This window comes from Orcinus orca, chromosome 14 (genome assembly GCF_937001465.1).
Source record: "Orcinus orca chromosome 14, mOrcOrc1.1, whole genome shotgun sequence".
Taxonomy (NCBI): Eukaryota; Metazoa; Chordata; class Mammalia; order Artiodactyla; family Delphinidae; genus Orcinus; species Orcinus orca.
Genome location: NC_064572.1, coordinates 30,105,946 through 30,124,810, shown reverse-complemented (window position 1 = coordinate 30,124,810; position 18,865 = coordinate 30,105,946). Strand labels below are relative to the sequence as shown.

The 18,865-nt window shown below is 46.3% G+C and overlaps 1 protein-coding gene across 1 annotated transcript in view; it reads right to left on the bottom strand.

Moving 5' to 3' along the window:
• LOC101273634 (cadherin-23) overlaps nucleotides 1-18,865 on the bottom strand; it is a 198,519-nt gene that overhangs the window by 30,828 nt on the left and 148,826 nt on the right. The gene's annotated exons all lie outside the window — the stretch shown is intronic.

Below are 18,865 nucleotides of genomic sequence, written 5' to 3'. Positions count from 1 at the left end.
CCTTTTGTAACCATAAGTTTGTTTACTGTTTCTGTTTTGTCAATAAGTTCATTTGTGTTATTTTGTAGATTCCACATATAAGTGATATCATATAACGTTTGTCTTTTTCCGTCTGACTTACTTCACTTAGTATGATAATCTCTAGGTCCAGCCATGTTACTGCAAATGGCAATACTTAATGCTTTTTTATGGCTGAGTAATATTACGTTGTATAAATATATCATATCTTCTTTATCCATTCATCTGTTGATGGACACTTAGGTTGCTTCCGTGTTGGTGACTTGCTTCTAATAATAGAGTACAGCAAAGGTGATGGAATGTCACTTCTGAGAACCCAAAAGTCTGTGTTTAGATTACAAAAGACTGTGACTTCTGTCTTGCTAGCATTCCCTCTCTGGTTCATCTCAGCGTGCTTGGTCTGATGAAGCAAATTTTCAGATTGTGATCTACCCTATGGAGAGGCCCGTGTTTCAAGGAACCGAGGCCTTTGGCCCTGATGTCACTGAATCTGCCAGCAATTCCTGAATGAGCCTGGAAGCAGATTCTGCCCCAGTTGAACCTTGAGATCACTGCAGCCCTGGCTGACACATCTCGACTGCAGCCTTGAGCCAAGGAGCCCAGCGAGGCCGCATCCAGATTCTTGACCCACAGAAACTGTGAGATGATAAAGGTTGCTGCTTTAAGCCACTAAGTTTTGGGGTGACTTGTTATGCAATGACTTACAAGTAATACAACCACTGAATGTCATGTGTAATCCTGAACTGGATTCTGGAACCGAAAAAAAAAAATCACTATGAAAGACATTATTTTGATAATTGACCCGATATGAATAGGGACAGAATGAATAATAATATTGTGTCAAGATTAAATTTCTCGAGTTTGCTAACTGTACTGTTCTGTAAGATGATACTTGGTTCATTAGAGATACACACAGAAATACTTAGGATCATGATTTCTGCCACTTCCTCTCAAATGGTTCATTGGTGCAAATAATAATATATATTATACATATTAGATATAACATATTATAGAGAAAGAGTTTCGTTTATTTATGAACTTATCTGTGGTGTAACAAACCACCTCAAAACTTAATGACTCAAAACAACCAAAGTGTTATTTCTCACGGTCTTGTGGGTTGACTGGATTCGTCTGGAAGGCTCCTCTGCTCTACGTGGCATCAACCGAGGTCACTCACCCTGTGGTGCTTAGCTGGTAACTGGGGTGGCCTGGGCTGGAAAGTCCAAGAGGCTTCACTCCCATGTGTGGCACGTCCGTGCTTCTCAACATGGCCTCTCTCTCCCCACGTGGCTAGCTTGGGCTCCCTCACAGCATGGTGGTTTCAGAGTAGTCAGGCCTCTTACATAGCGGCTACCTTCCGAGAAGAGAGAGGAAGTGTAAGCTGCCTGACCTAAGGCAGCCCAGCCGCATGCTGCCAAGGAATTGTTGAGCCGTTCTTAGGATCTGGGGCAAATCCCCTTCTCCGGGCCAGGAAGAGCTAGTTGGCAGTGACTCAGGGAAAAATCCTGGGGGCAAAGGAAGAGGGGAAGGGGAAGAATATAAAGAGGCTTCCCCAGCTGGAGTTAAAGGGCCCGAGGCCCAAGACCCTAGAGTAAGCTCTTCCCTCTCCCCACTCAGCTTCCTGGGCCCCCATCATTGTAACCTGAGAGCTCACTTAAAGATGTCAGGGAGTGAAGAGGGAGGAAGAAAAATGGCACTTTTGGGGCACAAAGTGCCAGGAGCTTTACCTACATTATTTCATTGACACCTGACAGCAGCCCTACAAAGAAACCATTATTATCCCCTTTGCAAAGAAGAGGTAGCAGAGGTCTCAGAAGGTGCGGTGACTTGAACTGACGCATACTGCAAAGGTATTGGATCAAAGGATGTATTTGCTTCTTTTTTATTTTATTTTTTAAGTCTTTTTTTTTTAATTTGATTTTTAAATTTTTGGCTGCGTTGGGTCTTTGTTGCTGCGCGTGGGCTTTCTCTAGTTGCGGTGAGCGGGGGCTGCTCTTCATTACGGTGCGTGGGCTCTCATTGCGGTGGCGTCTCTTGTTGTGGAGCACGGGCTTTAGGTGTGTGGGCTTCAGTAGTTGTGGCACATGGGCTTAGTTGCTCTGTGGCATTTGGGATCTTCCCGGACCAGAGCTTGAACCCGTGTCCCCTGCATTGGCAGGCGGATTCTCAGCCACTGCGCCACCAGGGAAGTCCCTGGATTCGCTTCTTTATTCAACAAACATTTTTTGGCCCAGGATTGTGCTGGGCCTGGGAACAGTAGGATGCATGTTGTCTTTGTCAGCTATTGCTGCAATAAGTCTGCAAAACAAACATCCTGCAAATCTCAGTGGCTCCCAATGACAAGTATTTATTTTCCTCATTCCTAGGTAGGTCGGGGGTCAGCAGGGATTTCTGTTTCAGGCCACAGGTTGGCTGGGCTTGGGTCCAGCCTTTGGGTTGGGTTCAGGTCTACTCTTCACGTCCCCACATTCTACATGGACCAGTGGCTATCCTGAAGCATGTGCTTCTCGAGGGAGATCACAGGAATACAAGAGACAAACCAAACCACCAAACCAAAGCCTCTGCAACGTCATTGGCCAGAACAAATCCCATGCCCAACCTAAAGGTGTGAAGGTGCAGAGGTCTCTTTTACCCACCATGAAGTCACGGTGATGGCATAGATAGAGAATTCTGTGATGAGGGGAGTGAATTGAGAGCAGGGATCCAGTGTGCTGCAGGTGACAAGACACAGGCCTTGCCCTCAGGGGGCTCACCGTCTAGTGGTGGAGGTGCTCGTAAAGACACAATTGAGGGACGTGCAGTGAGGAGGCATCTGTGGGTGGCATGGGACTGTGCGTGCGTGTGCATGTGTGTGGTGTGTACGTGTGTGTGCATGAACGCACGGCTTGGGAGCATGGAGATGGTGGGTCCCTGCAGCCAGCTAGACAGCTAAGAAGATTTTCTAGAGAGGAGACGCCCAAGGTAAATGCTAAAGGATAAAATAAATAGCGGCTCTTGACTGAACTGGAGAGAAGCGGCAGGGAAGCGAGGAAGGGCTTTACGGGCAGTCACAACTGTGGGTGCGAAGGCAAGGGGACCAGGAGCAGGACGGTGTAAGCCAGGAACTCGAGAAGCTGCCTGCTGTCCTTGGAGCATGCTGGGGAGGGCAGCACGCGTCAGGAGTTGATGAGAGGCAGACGTAGGCAGGACCCCAGCCACGGAAGGCCTTTGTCAAGTGCTGGATGTCATCTTCCCTTCACCTCCAGAGCACTCCCCACGCTCCTCCACTCCACTCCCTCTCCTGGGTCACTGGCCTGTACGGGCTACAGCCAAAGCCTCTCTCATTCTGGGAAGATGGCAGAATGTAGTTCTAGCCTCTCCCCAAGTTCCCCCTGTTATGGACTGAACACTGTCCTCCCAAAATCCGTATGTTGAAGCTCTAACCCCCAAAGTGACTGTATTTGGAGATAGGGCCTTAAAGTATATAATTAAAGGTCATTGAGTTCATAAGGGGTCTAATCTGACAGGATGGTTGTCTTTAGAAGAGGAAGAGACACCAGGGATCTCATTCCCTCTCTCCACGTGCTCACAGAGGAAAGCCCATGTGAGGACACAGTGAGAAGGTGGCTGTCTATAAGCCGAGAAGAAAGGTCTCACCAGAAACCAACACTGACAGCACCTTGATCTTGGACTTAGCCTCCCAAACTGTGAGAAAATAAATTTCTGTTGTTTGAGCCACCCGGCCTGTGGTATTTTGTTATGACAGACCTAACAGACTAATATGGCCCCCCACCCCCCCCAAAAAAACCTAACTAGAATAAAAACATCAGAAGAGCCACAGACAATTTCTACAACAAAACTGGGTGACAAATTAAACCCACAAGCTCAAAATACCAATTGAGTGGGGACAAACCGTAGTTACTAGACTCATGTGATACTGGTTTCTGTGTAGGAGAAAGCAGAAGGAAGACATCTGGGCTTCTGATGGTCCTGAGAACAGTTAAATTCCCAAATCACCAACTTCTACTCAAAAGCATGGCAGGCCAATTCAAAAGCAGCTAAAACTAGAAAATACTTCTGCAGTACCCAATTTGTAGATAAGTGCCAGGGAACCACTGTACAGTGAGGTCTAACAGTGCTAGAGCCATCTGGGTCCCATAAACTCACTTTTGCTTCCCCTATACACTCCTGAAACTAATAGACTGGAGCTCTTTTTAATGACAAAGTCCCGCACTGGGACTTGGAGAGTAGACTACAAACTAATCAGGACAGGCACACTAGGGACAAAGAAAGAAAAGCTCCAGGCAAACGTGGGGTTGGAGGATGGAGGATCAAGGCATCTCAAGAAGTACAAAGTCATGTGTGTGTGTACATACATATATATTATACATACACACAAACATATATATAAATCACTGAGGCAGATTTTATTTTCTGAAGATGGCTGCAAAAATTACGTCCTCATCCCACATGGCCTTATTTTTTCTTTTAAATTAATTTATCTTTGGCTGCATTGGGTCTTCATTGCTGCGTGCGGGCTTTCTCTAGTTGCGGCGAGCAGGGCCTGCTCTTCGTTGCGGTGCACACAGGCTTCTCATTGCAGTGGCTTCTCTTGTTGCAGAGCATGGGCTCTAGGAGCGCGGGCTTCAGTAGTTGCGGCATGTGGGCTCAGTAGTTGTGGCGCATGGGCTTAGTTGCTCCATGGCATGTGAGATCTTCCTGGACCAGGGCTTGAACCTGTTGGCAGGCGGATTCTTAACCACTGTGCCACAAGGAAAACCCCCCTTTTTTTAATATTTATTTATTTATTTGGTTGTACTGGGTCTTAGTTGTGGCAGGTGGGCTCCTTAGTTGTGGCTCGTGAGCTCCTTAGTTGTGGCATGCAGGCTCCTTAGTTGTGGCATGCATGTGGGATCTAGTTCCCTGATCAGGGATCGAACCCAGGTCCCCTGCATTGGGAGCGCGGAGTCTTAACCACTGCACCACCAGGGAAGTCCCCCACATGCCCTTCTTACAATGTGGCCTTGACTTTTGTCCCTTTAATTGTGGGACCTATGTACCTGGCTGGAACTTTGTGACTGTCTTGACACAGAGAGTACTGTGGAAGTAGAGGCCATGTGGCTTTCAAGACTGTCCAAATACCATGTATGTCCACCTTCTTTCTTAAAATGTTCACTCATGGAAATCAACCACCATGCTGTGAGGAAGCCCAACAAGCCACATGAAGAGATCACAGCTAGGTGTTCTAGCAGACAGCCAGCATCCAGCACCAGACATATGAGTGAATGAGCTGTCAGATGGCCCCAGCACTTTCAAGTCATCTCCACTCAGTCTTCCAGCTGCGACACCAGGCATTACGATGTAGAGACATGCCATCCTGACCGTATTCTCTCTGAATGTCTGGGCCACAGAAGCTGTGAACACAATAAAATGGTTGTGGTTTTATACGCTAAATTTGGGGTGATTTGTTATGCAGCAATAGTAATTAGAACAATCACTTTGTAAACTCAACAGAATGAGGAGCTCAAGACCTATGAAGTTAGAAAACTATCCTTACTCACCTGATGTCCCCTAAAAATACTGGAAAATTCACTTTACTTTAAAAAGGAGCATCAGAAAAGCATCAAGGTTGAATCCTGTGTAAAATTATGAGAAAAAGGAGAATGAGTTGCAAAATAACATTCCTACAAATAATAAAAGCATGCCAGGAAAACATGTCCACAAAGGAGATGAAAACATTTCCAAAAAAATTAGAGAAAAATTTTAAATGATAGAAATTATGAAACTATATAAATCAAAATTGGATGAGCTCAGAAGTCAGGTGATTAGGGAAAAAAGAAGAAAGTTTTGAAAAGAATGATGATAAAGTCAGAAAATAACTATATAGAACAAGAAACCATTTCAGAAATGAAGATGAAATGAAAAGGAACAGAAGAGAGAATAACCATAATAGAGAATATTTTCAAAGAAAACTAAGATAGAAGAGAAGGCATTTGAAAAGCGAGATAAAAAGATTCGAGAGTGATAGAACAGAGAAAATATAGAAAAGGAAGAGTGAACATACATGTAATAGGAATCCATGAAGAACCCTGAAGAAAAACAAAACAGTGGAACAGAAAAAGTACTAAAAACTATAATTCAAGGAGATGTTCCTTACAGAGAGCATGGCCTGAAACTTCATCTGGAAGAAGCATCTGTATACCTGGGTGAGTCAACCCTGAGACTTATGTCTAGGAAAACTGTTGGGCTTTAAAGGAAAAAAAAAAAAAATAGAATAAAAGCAAAAAGACAAATCACTTTTTTTTTGAATTTATTTTTTTATGCATCAGGTTCTTATTAGTTATCCATTTCATACATATTAATGTATACATGTCAATCCCAATCCCCCAGTTCATCACACCACCACCACCCCCCTCGCCACTTTCCTCCCTTGGTGTCCATACATTTGTTCTCTACATCTGCAAATCACTTATAAAGGAAAGAAAAACAAGTTGTCATCTGACTTTTCAACAGCAATGATTTATGTCACAAGACAATATACTGACGTATTTCAGGAAATGTGAACAAAGGATTTTATACCGAGTGAAACTGACCTTCAAGTATAAAAGCCAAACTGTTACGAACGTGGAAGAACCCAAGAAATATTGTTCCCTTGAGCCCTTTCTGGGTAATCCAGACTTCAAAAAGCCAAAAAGACTGGCGAATCCTTTACATTAAATCTTGCGAAATGTCCCAGCTAACAATCAAGTAAGGAATCATAGAACTGAATATCACCATTTTACATCCCTAATGAGTTAAAGGATCCAGGCACTGATCATCTGTGGCTGCTAGTATCACAAAAAGGGAGATCATCAGACATTGTGCATCCCCTGATGGAAGAATAAAATATCACCTATTAAATGGAATTGTCCAGAAAAAGAAGCAGAAGAGGAGGAGGGGAAGAGGAGTAGAAATGAACTTGGACCCAGTCAAGCCTATAATCTAACCACCAATTCAAGGAAATACAAGGGACAAAGGAACGTTGTTAAAATGGTACCCTCAAGACTGACACAATCCAGATTGTGGGAAGTTCTGCAGATGAAAGACACAAATTTTTCAATAACATCCAAGTGAAAATTGCAAAGAGAAAAATAAGAGGTGGATAGGAAACATAAATTAAAAGAAATTAAAGAGGGCTTCCCTGGTGGTGCAGTGGTTGAGAGTCTGCCTGCCAATGCAGGGGACGCGGGTTCGTGTCCAGGTCCGGGAAGATCCCACATGCCGTGGAGCGGCTGGGCCCGTGAGCCATGGCCACTGAGCCTGCGCATCCGGAGCCTGTGCTCCGCAATGGGAGAGGCCACAACAGTGAGAGGCCCGCGTACCACAAAAAAAAAAAAAGAAAGAAAAGAAATTAAAGAAAATAAAGCAACCTAAAGGCATATGAATCAAACAAAATGTATGGACTTCATTTGGATCCTGATTCAAACAAACTGTCTTCCTAAAAATTTTATAAACTAATTGGTGAAATGTAAACTCTGATGGCGTAGTTGATGGTTTAAGGAACTATTGTTAAATTGTATAGATGTGATAATAGTATTGTGGTACTATTTTTGTAAAGAAGAGTTCTTATAGAGTTACATAGTGGAATATCAATAGTAACAGATGACATGATAGGCGTGATATGTGGGATTTCCTTCCAAATAATCTGAAGAGGAGGAAGGGGTCGGGGGTGGAGTATCGGTAATTGATGAAGATCGTTCATTATACTAGTCATTCTATTTTGTACATCTTTGAAAATTTCTTCAATAAAAAGTTCAACAAAAGTCTCCCTATTTCTGCCAGTACTTGATATCAGCCAGGTGAAGAGGGGAACAGGACACACAGAGACCCTTCCGGCAGAGAGACCAAGTGAGGGAAGAGCTGAAGGGAAGGGAAACCTGCTGGGAGCCCAGGTGGGGTGGGCGTGTTCAGGGAGGAGCCTGGAGGGTATCCCTACACTACAAAGTTTGCACATTCTTTTTTTTTTTTTAGTTGAAGTATAGTTGATTTATAATGTTGTGTTAGATTCTGGTGTACAGCCAAGTGATTCAGATATATATATATATATATTCTTTTTCATATTCTTCCCATTATAGTTCATTACAAGGTATTGAATATAGTTCCCTGTGCTATACACTAAATCCTTATTGCTTGTCTATTTTATTTATAGTAGTGTGTATCTGTTAATCCCATACTCCTCATTTATCCCTCCCCCCAACCCCTGTTTTCCCCTTTGGTAACCATAAGTTTGTCTTCTATGTCTGTGAGTCTGTTTCTGTTTTGTAAATAAGTTCATTTGTATCTTTTTTTTTTTTTTTTTTTTTTTTTTTGCGGTACGCAGGCCTCTCACCTCCATGGCCTCTCCTGTTGCGGAGCACAGGCTCCGGACGCGCAGGCCCAGCGGCCATGGCTCACGGGCCCAGCCGCTCCACGGCATGTGGGATCCTCCTGGACCGGGGCACGAACCCGTGTCCCCTGCATCAGCAGGCGGACTCTCAACCACTGCGCCACCAGGGAAGCCCCATTTGTATCATATTTTAGATTCCACACATAAGTGATATCACATGGTGTTCGATTTTCTCTGATTTACTTCATACTTAGTATGCTAATCTCTAGTGGCTTCCATGTTGCTGCAAATGGCATTACTGCATTCTTGTTTATGGCTGAGTAATATTCCACTGTATACATATACCGCATCTTCTTTATCCATCCCTCTGTCGATGGACATTTGGGTTGTTTCCATGTCTTGGCTGTGGGGAATAGCGCTGCTATGAGCACTGGGGTGCGTGTATCTTCCTGAATTATAGTTGGGACCTTGCGCCTTCTTTAAGGAGTAATGGCGAGAAATGGCAGGGTTTCAAGCAGAAGAGCGGCACAACTAGATTTGTTCCTTAGGAAGGTCACTGTGGATGCAGAGTAAAGGAGGGTTTGGCAGCGGAGCGTCCAGGCGAGGAGCTGGGGGTGGCCTGGACAGGTGGTGTCAGTGGGGATGGAGGTGGTGGACCTCGTCAAGGTTTGTTTAGGAGATGGAGTGAGAGGGCCTCCTGACTGATTGGATGTGGGGGAAGAGGGAGAAGGGTTAGCCCACTGATGCCAGACCCTGATCCAAGCCCTTGACATTAATGAGCAAATTTCATCTTTGCACAAACCCTTCGTATGGCTGTGAGCATAACTGACGCTGTCTTGGGCCTGTTCGGTTTCTCCTGTCCTTCCACTGACGCTACCCCGGACTGTACTGTGCACTAAATCACTTCAAGGGCTTTGTAGTTAATAGATGTTGTTTAATAATCCTGTGGACCAGGTGACCTCTGTGCTCTGTTAGTCCCCAAACAATGATGAAGACCTTGACTGCCTATTCCCTGCACCCAAGAGACTAGTTACCCATTCACAAATCTTGACTTAGCAATGCACGTCCTGTTTCCAAGCAGGTATCCCCATACCCTAGGCTAACTCTAAAATTGTCTGAATGGCCCCTCGGCAGTGCGGAGCGCAGCCTCGAAAGCTTCCAGGTCATTGTCTGCCCGATCCCACCCTGAGAGTAAGTTATCTTGTAATAAACGGATCCATTGGTTAGATGCAGCTGCCGGCCTCATTTTTCCGTCCGAAGATGTCTTCCTTCTCAGTTCGGTGGGCCATGTTTCTTCCCTCCGTCCTCCAACACCCTTAGAGGGAGATAACTGTTGTCTTGCCTGGATTCCTAGAAAGCAAAGCCTGAGGCTAAGAGCTGATGCCTACTGCTTTGTTAGGAAGAGTGACCCTAGGGGGCAGGTGGGTGGGAGGGACGGGAGTGAAGCACGGGAGGAGGCAGAGTTGAAGCCAAGGTGTGTGACCCACCTGGCTGCCTCTAGGTGCGCTTGAATGAATGCTCTATCCCCGGGGTGGGGGTACCCTTCAAGAAGGCATATAAAATGCACCTCAGGACAGTTGGACCAGGGGGAATAGGAGGAAGAATTTATCCACCAGCTCCTGTCTCCCATTGGCCAATGTCCACCCCAAGGGGCTACACACACACACACACACACACACACACACACACACACACACACACAGAGTTATGCAGGAGTGGACACCAAGCAGAGCCCTTGGCATCCCATGCTTCAGTGGCCTCAGAGAAGCCCCAGGACAAGAGGCCGGAGGTGTGCAGCATGGACATGAGGCCAGGCGCTGTCAGGTTACACCGCAGCGAAGCTGGTCACGGTCCCTGCAGAGCTAGTTGCCACCTCAGTGGTAGAATGAATAACAGAAGAGGCCAAGAGCACCTGAAGTGTGCCTGAGAGGTATCTCACACCCCATCCTCATTAACATCACACCACCATCATTATCCCCATTTTACAGGTGAGAAAACTGATGCTCACAGAGGTCACCCAAGTAGTCAACAGCAGAACCAGGATTCAGACCCACACAGTCTGGCTCTAATGACTGCATTCTTATCCCTTATACTCAGCTGCATCTTGGAGGCAGTGGCCCTACACCTCCACCCTTAGTGGGCCTACGGATTCCAAAGCCTTTTGAGGTGCGAGGGAAACTAGGCTTAATTATCAGAGAAGAAGGGATGTCATGGACAACATGATAAATATAATTAACACTGCTGTATATGATATATGAAAGTTGTTAAGAGTAAACCCTAACAGTTCTCAGCATAAGAAAAAAGTTATTTTTTCTTTCTTTAATTTTTATCTATATGAGATGATGGATGTCCCCTAAACTTGTGATAATCACTTCATGATGTAGGTAAATCAAACCATTAAGCTGTACACCCTAAACTTATACAGTGCTGTATGTCAACTCTATGTCAATAAAGCTGGAAGAAAAAAATGTTTAAAAATGATTGGGGAGGGACTTCCCTGGTGATCCGGTGGGTAAGACTCTGTGCTCCCAGTGGGGGGGGGCCCGGGTTCAATCCCTGGTCGGGGAACTAGATCCCACATGCATGCCACAACTAAGAGTCTACGTGCTGCAACGTAGATCCCGCATGCCACAACGAAGACCTGGTGCAGCCAAAATAAATGAAAAAAAAAAACCGGTTGGGGAGAAGTCAAGTTGGAGAGAAGTCAAGGTTGGGGAGAAGTCAAGAGTAGGGAGAAAAGAAGAGCAATTTATAATTACCCATTAGTTTATTGAACAAATATTTACCATTACGCGTCCAACCCTATGCTCAGTGCTAGGGAGACAGAGGTAAAACTGGTGCACTCTTCTTGCTGGGGAGCTTGCGTGCTGGTGACAAGACAGACGTGCATTAAGCATTCCAGAGCAAGGCAATCAGTTCTGCTACCTGCTGGCTGTGTGACCTTTCTGAGCCTCAGTTTCCTCATCTGTAAGATGGGCCAATAGCACACTGCAGCATAAGCGCTTAGCATAGTACCTGGCACAGAGTGTGGTAGTGCTTGTTACCACTGTCGTTATGTGAGAGATACAGAGGAGGGAACATCCCTTGGTCGTCAGGCCCCATGTGTTCTGGATCAGAAGCTCCGCTGTCCTCCGTTTCCCAGCCTTGAGCACAGTGTCCAGCCACCCACACATCGCTGCCGAATGAGCCGATGCCTGGCCTTCTCTCCTTTTTGGGGATCTTGGTCAGAAACTGGGTCAGCAGGTCAGCCCTAAAGCCCTGGAGGCCTCAGCCCACTTGGAGTCTCTCTCCAGGGCCAGCTTAGGCAGTGGGGGCTTGTGGGCTGATGGGATGCTGTCCAAAGATGCCTTCAGAAGGAAGCCAAGGGGCCCAGTTTCCATGGTGATGAGAATGCCCATGGGGGTGGGGGGTCAGCTGAAGAGCACAAAGGACCATCTGACTCTTATTAGAGGCCTGGCAATAGGATATCTGCCTTGGGTCTAAGCTGCCCAAGCATATGCCTCCTTGGCTGTGGAGGGAAGGGGTTTATACAGGGGGCAGCCAGATTAGTAACTCCCATCCCGCTGGAGCACTTCGAATGGCCTCTGCTGCCACACTCAGGAGCACCACAGGTACCTTCCAACCCTTCAAATCCCTTTGCTTGAAACTTTCCAGGCAGGAGGTGGGAGGAAGGAACAGAGGTGGTTAGCAAACACTTTTGTAGCCCCTCCTCCTAGGGACTCTACCAGGAGAGCTTGGGACTGGAGGACCTGGTTCAAATCCTGAACTCAGCCTCTAGCTGGCTTCAACTAATACATAATCTCGATGAGCCTCGGTTTCTTTGGCAGGACGGTGGGTTGGAAAAAGCACCTGTTTTGGAATCAGGCAGATCTGGGTCTGAATCTAGGCTTTCACCCTTGAATTTATTCAACAAAACTTGTTGAGCGCCCCGGTGGGCCCTTCCCATTCTAGGTGTGGGGATTCAGGTGTGTGTGGCTGTGATCAAAGCCACCTAGCTCCCTATTTTCAAGGGGCTTACGGTGCAGGAGAGACACAGGCCACGAACAATCAAATAATATAATGGAACGCCATGGAGTGTGGTATGATATCCATTTAGGCATACCAGGTAGAGGTTAGTGCTTTGAAAAAATATAATGCAGGGCAAAGCACAGAGAAGGATTCTCCCAGGGGAAACTACTCTAAATAATGTGTTCAGAGAAGGAGCTCTGGCCTGGGTAAAGCTCCTAGCCCACATCTGAGCCCCAGTTTCCTCATCCGTAACCTGGACTGAAGCATGCCTACCTCCCAAGAATGTTGTGGGATCCCGTAACATCACAAAAACCTTTACTGTCCAGAGTAAATGATGCCAGAAAAAAAGGCATATTTTTTAACCAAAGACTCGCTATCAGTGATGTGTGTTGGGGAAAGACAGTGTAGCAAATGAGTCCGTCCAGTTTCTGATTTTATTTCCTTTTTTTCTTTTTCATTAAGGTTTCTGTGTATATTGATGTATTGATACTCATTAAATAAGTGTAAATCTGCCCCAAAAAACCCAAAATAAAACAACCTCAACAGTGTTGGGTGCTCTGTAAGTCCTCAATAACATCCTGGGTTCCTTCTTCCTGAGGAGTCAGCGGAGGGGCATGATGGAAGTTAAATTTTAGTGAAATAACATGACAGGCATATAAAGGGGCCCAAAGGGGCCCTGGAGTCATCTTTCAGGCAGGAGAGCAGCCGCATCCTGGCTGCCAGGCCAGGCCTGCCGGAAAAGCAGCCCCTTTGCGAGCAAACATGCCCCAGGCAGGGAGGAGTGCGCAAGCGTGTTACCAGAGGTTCTTCTGCGCCTGAGCGACCCTGTGCGGCTCCATCCAGCCCCACACTCAGCACTGGTCCTTCACCTGTGAGAAGAGAAGGCACACTCCTACTTCCAAGATGTCCAAGCCCAATTTAATGGTGGAGAAGAGGTGGGTGTAGAAAATCCAGAGGCCCAACCTCCGCCCTGCCCCAGTTGTGACTCCACAGCACCAAGTCCTGACCCTAATCTGCAAAAGAGACTTCTGGCCACAGAGCATCACCAAAGTGTGAGTGGAAGGGGCCATTCTGAGGTCTAAGTGTCTGCTGGGGAATTATAGTACAGAGGTGGCCAGGCTCCCAAATGACAGGGCTGCCAGGCTAACTGATGACTGGGATGGATAAAAATATTCCATGGCCAAGGGCAGGTGGTGAAGGGTGGGATCTCCCCTTGGAGAACTGGGGCAACAACAGACGTAGCCTTATCAGGACACTGGTGGCAGAGCCACACTCCCTTCTGCACGTAGATCTGCAGGCAGACAGGCTGCCAGGAAGCCACTCCCTTCGCCCTGAGTCCCTGCCAGAGGGTCTGCCCCCAGTGTGGCCTCTGCTCCCCAGCCCTGTAGCAGCTGATGGTCACTTCAGCCCTGCTGGATGACTTGTTCAGAGAGACAATCTGGCAAAAAAGGGGATTTAAAATTCTAGTGCTAGTTATTTCACTTTTGTCTGATCTTTGGGGTATGATTAAAGAAAAAAATCTTGAGGTAATATTTTGAGGTCTGTTTATAGGACTTATAGTCTTTTGTTTTATTCCATTAGCACTGTTTAGAGGGACTAAAAATTTTATATCTGTCAAGTTCTCCGCGAGTCAGGTTCAGTGGTGGTCAGAGTTGGCATCCAATAACTTGCGGGTCCCTGCTGCCCAAGTCTGCATCCTCCTGAGCCCTATCTGAGTTTGGTGGGTCTGGGGGGCCCCTCCCTAGGGCTGCGGTGGCAGCCAGAGAAGATAGCTTAGCCTCCTAATGGGGGCACTTCGGGCATCATTCCTGTGGACAGCGGTATAAGGTCACTTTTGCACCAGCCTGGCTCTTCCTGGCCCCCTGTCCCAGTTCCTTGGGCATCTGGCTGGGTGTGGGGCTTCAGAAGATTGGGAGCAGTTTCCCAGGGGTTAGTGCAGCGAACGTTGCGCTCTTCTGCCATCTTGTGGTCATTTCCAGGATAGCAAGCGCCGGTTTCCTTGCCTCCCCGATGCTATGCTAGCCATGGCCACCAGGGGTCAGGGTTCTGCACACTAGGCCACCAGATAAGCTTCCCCTGTAAAACCCCAAGTTTATAAAGGTTGATTGAAAAAAAAAAAACAGAATTGAGGTATAATTTTTTATTAATTTTTTAAAAAATTTCGTTGCCACATCCTGTGGCATCTTAGTTCCTGACCAGGCATCGAACTTGTGCCCCCTTGCCGTATGAGCATGGAGTCTTTAGCATCTGGACCACCAGGGAAGTCCCCCTAGAATTTTTGGTTTTTAACTGAAGTATAATCGACTTACAATATTATTGAGTTTCAGATGTATAATATAATGATTTTATACATTGCAAAATGATCACTAGTTGTAGTCTAGTTCCCATCTGTCACCATACACGGTTATTACAGTACATTTCCTCTATTCCCTGTGCTGTACATTACATCCCATGACCTATTGATTTTATAACTAGCAGTTATACCTTTTAATCTCCCGCAGGTGTTCTCCTCACTCCCCACCCCCAATCCCCGCCCCGTGGCAATCACCAGTTTTTTGCCTTTTTTTTTTTTTTACGGTACGCGGGCCTCTCACTGTTGTGGCCTCTCCTGTTGCGGAGCACAGGCTCCGGACACGCAGGCTCAGCGGCCATGGCTCATGGGCCCAGCCGCTCCGCGGCATGTGGGATCTTCCCGGACCGGGGCACGAACCCGCGTCCCCTGCGTCGGCAGGCGGACCCTCAACCACTGCGCCACCAGGGAAGCCCAATCACCCGTTTTTTTCTCTGTATGTATGATTCTGTTTTGGTTGTTTATGTTCATTTGTGAATTTTTTTTAGATTCCATATTTGAGTGAAATTAGATGTTATGCTTCTTTTTCTATCTCATTTTACTTAGCATTATACACTCTAGATCCATCCATGAGGTTGCAAATGGCAAGATACCCTGGTTTTTTGTAATTGAGTCATATTGAATTGTGTATATATACCACATCTTCTTTATCTATACATCTATGGATTGACACTCAGGTTTCTTCCATATCTGTGTTATTGGGAATAATGCTGCAATGAACATAGGGGTGCATCTATCTTTTAAAATAGTGGTTGTGTAAATGTGGTAGGTGGTGCTGTCCCCTAGCCCAGCAGCTGCAAGGCCCTTGTATTGAGGCCCTGTTTGTAGGTGGGCATTTGTCACTGTGTGGCTGGCCGTATGGCCTGGGGCTCCAGGGGCTGGTGCTGGCCTGCTTGTGGGTGGGTAAGCTCCTGGCACTAATAGCCTAGTGGGAGGATTCCAAAATGGCACTTGTCAGCACAGTGTCCTTGAGGTAGAAGGAGCACTCAAAAATGGCTTTTGCCAGTGTCTACATCCCTAGTTGCCAGGATTAGCAAGTGGTCTGATCCAGCCTCCTTTCACATTACTGCCTGTGGGCTGAAACCACAGCAGGTGAGATTTTCCATGTGCTTTTTTTTTTTTTTAGCTGTGCCACATACGGGATCTTAGTTTTAGACTGGGCACCAAGGATTGAACCTGCGCCCCCTGCAGTGGAAGCACGGAGTCTTAACCACTGGACCTCCAGGGAAGTCCCTTGCATGTGCCTTTAAGAGCAGAGTCTCTGGGCTTCCCTGGTGGCGCAGTGGTTAAGAATCCGCCTGCCAGTGCAGGGGACACAGGTTCGAGCCCTGGTCTGGGAAGGTCCCACATTTCACAGAATAGTTAAGCCTGTGCGCCACAACTACTAAGCCTGTGTTCTAGAGCCCTCGAGCCACAACTACTGAGCCCACGTGCTACAACTTCTGAAGCCCGCATGCCTAGAGCCTGTGCTCTGCAACAAGAGAAGCCACCACAATGAGAAACCCATGCACCGCAACGAAGAGTAGCCCCTGCTCACCGCAACTAGAGAAAGCCTGCACGCAGCAACAAAGACCCAATGCAGCCAAAAATAAATAAATAAAATAAATAAATTTATTAAAAAAACAAAAAAGAGCAGAGTCTCTGTTTCCTACTGCCCTCTGGCTCTTCAGTACCCACACCCTGCTGGCCTTCAAAGCCAGACATCCTGGGGACTTGTCTTCCAAGTGCAGTATCCCAGGTCTGAGGACCCTGATGTGGGTCTCAGACCCCTTCCTCCTTGGGGAGAACCTCTGCAATTGTGATTATCCTCTTGTCTGTGATCACCTACCCTGGGATTTGGGTCTTGCCTGTACTGTGTCTCTATCCCTCCTATCTCATCGTGGTTCTTCGTTTGTATCTTTAGTTGTGGAAAATCTTTTCTGCTAGTCTTCAGTCTCTTTCTTAGGTAGTTGCCTGGTAAAAAGTTGTAGATTTAGGGCTTCCCTGGTGGCGCAGTGGTTGAGAGTCCGCCTGCCGATGCAGGGGACGTGGGTTCGTGCCCCGGTACAGGAGGATCCCACATGCCACGGAGTGGCTGGGCCCGTGAGCCATGGCCACTGAGCCTGCGCATCCGGAGCCTGTGCTCCGCAACGGGAGAGGCCACAACAGTGAAAGGCCCGCGTACCGCAAAAAAAAAAAAAAAAAGTTGTAGTTTTAGTGAACCCATCGGAGGAGGTGAGCTCAGGGTCTTCCTACTCCACCATCTTGGACACTCCTTGAATTATAATTCTTATGTTGTACACTTCACCCATTCAAAGTGTACGATTCAGTATTTTTTAGTATATTCACAGAGTTGTGCAACCATCACCACAATCTAATTTTAGAACATTTCATGACTGCAGAAAGAAATTGCCCTCCATTAGCTGTTGCCCCTCAATTCCCACCCCCAGCCCCCAGCCCTAGGAAACCACTAATCTGCTTTCTATCTACAGATTTATCTGTTCTGGACATTTTACATAAATGGAATCATACAATATATGGTCTTTTGTGATTGGCTTCTGTTATTTATCACAGTGTTCTCAAGGTTCATCCAGGCTGCAGTATGAACTGGTACTTTATTCCTTTTTATTGCAAAATCATATTCCATCGTGTGGAATTACCATATTTTGTTTATGCGTTCATGAGCTGATGGGTATTTGGGCAGATTCTACTTTTGTCTATTGAGAATAATGCTGCTATGAACATTTGTGTACATATTTTTATATTGGATGTATATCTTTATTTCTCTTGGGTATATATACTTAAGAGTGGAATTGCTGGGCTTCCCTGGTGGTGCAGTGGTTGAGAGTCCGCCTGCCGATGCAGGGGACACGGGTTCGTGCCCCGGTCCGGGAAGATCCCACATGCCGCGGAGCGGCTAGGCCCGTGAGCCATGGCCGCTGAGCCTGCGCGTCCGGAGCCTGTGCTCCGCAACGGGAGAGGTCACAACAGTGAGAGGCCCACATACAAAAAAAAAAAAAAAAGAGTGGAATTGCTTAACTCTATGTTTAACAATTCAAGTAACTGCCAGGCTTTTTTTCCATTGCCACTGCACCGTTTTACATTCCTAACCACAGTGTAAGAGAGTTCCAATTTCTCCATATCCTTGCCAGCACTTGTTACTATTTTTTGTTTTGTTTTGTTTTATTTATCTCTTTTTTTCTGTCATTTTTTTTTATTAATTAATTTATTTTTATTTGGCTGCATTTGGTCTTCGTTGCTACACGAAGGCTTTCTCTAGTTGCAGCCAGCAGGGCTACTCTTCGTTGTGGTGCGCAGGCTTCTCATTGTGGTGGCTTCTCTTGTTGTGGAGCACAGGCTCTAGGCACATGGGTTTCAGTAGATGTGGCGCATGGGCTTCAGTAGTTGTGGCTCTCGGGCTCTAGAGCACAGGCTCAGTAGTTGTGGCGCACGGGCTTAGTTGCTCCACGGCATGTGGGATCTTCCCGGACCAGGGCTCGAACCCGTGTCACCTGCAATGGGAGGCGGATTCTTAACCACTGTGCCACCAGGGAAGTCCTGTCATTTTTATTATAGCCATCCTAGTGGGTGTGAAGTGGTAGCCCAATACATCCTTTCTCAAAGAAAAACTTTCTTTTGAAATGCTCCTATTTTCAAATTAGATGCGTAAGTTAGCAGTACTCAGTGTAGTGGCATTGTTCCACACTTTTGCAAATCTCTTTAATGATTGTCTTTTTAAAAATTAATTAATTAATTAATTTGGCTGCACCTGGTCTTCGTTGCAGAAGGCGGGATCTTTGCTGCCGCGTGTGGGATCTTTAGTTGCAGCATGCATGTGGGATCTAGTTCCCTGACCAGGGATCGAACCTGGGCCCCCTGCATTGCTAGCTCAGAGTCTTAGCCACTGGATCAGCAGAGAAGTCCCTTTAATGATTGTCTTAATAGACTGTTAGATCCTCATATCTGCCTTGGTATTAAGTCTGTTGTGATACGTTTAAAAAAATTTTTTTATTGAAGTAAAGTTGATTTACAATATTATATTAGTTTCCGGTATACAATATAGTGATTCAAAATTTTTACTCCATTTAAAGTTACAGAAATATTGGCTGTATTTCCTGTGCTGTACAATATATCCTTGTTGCTTAGTCATTTTATACATAGTAGTC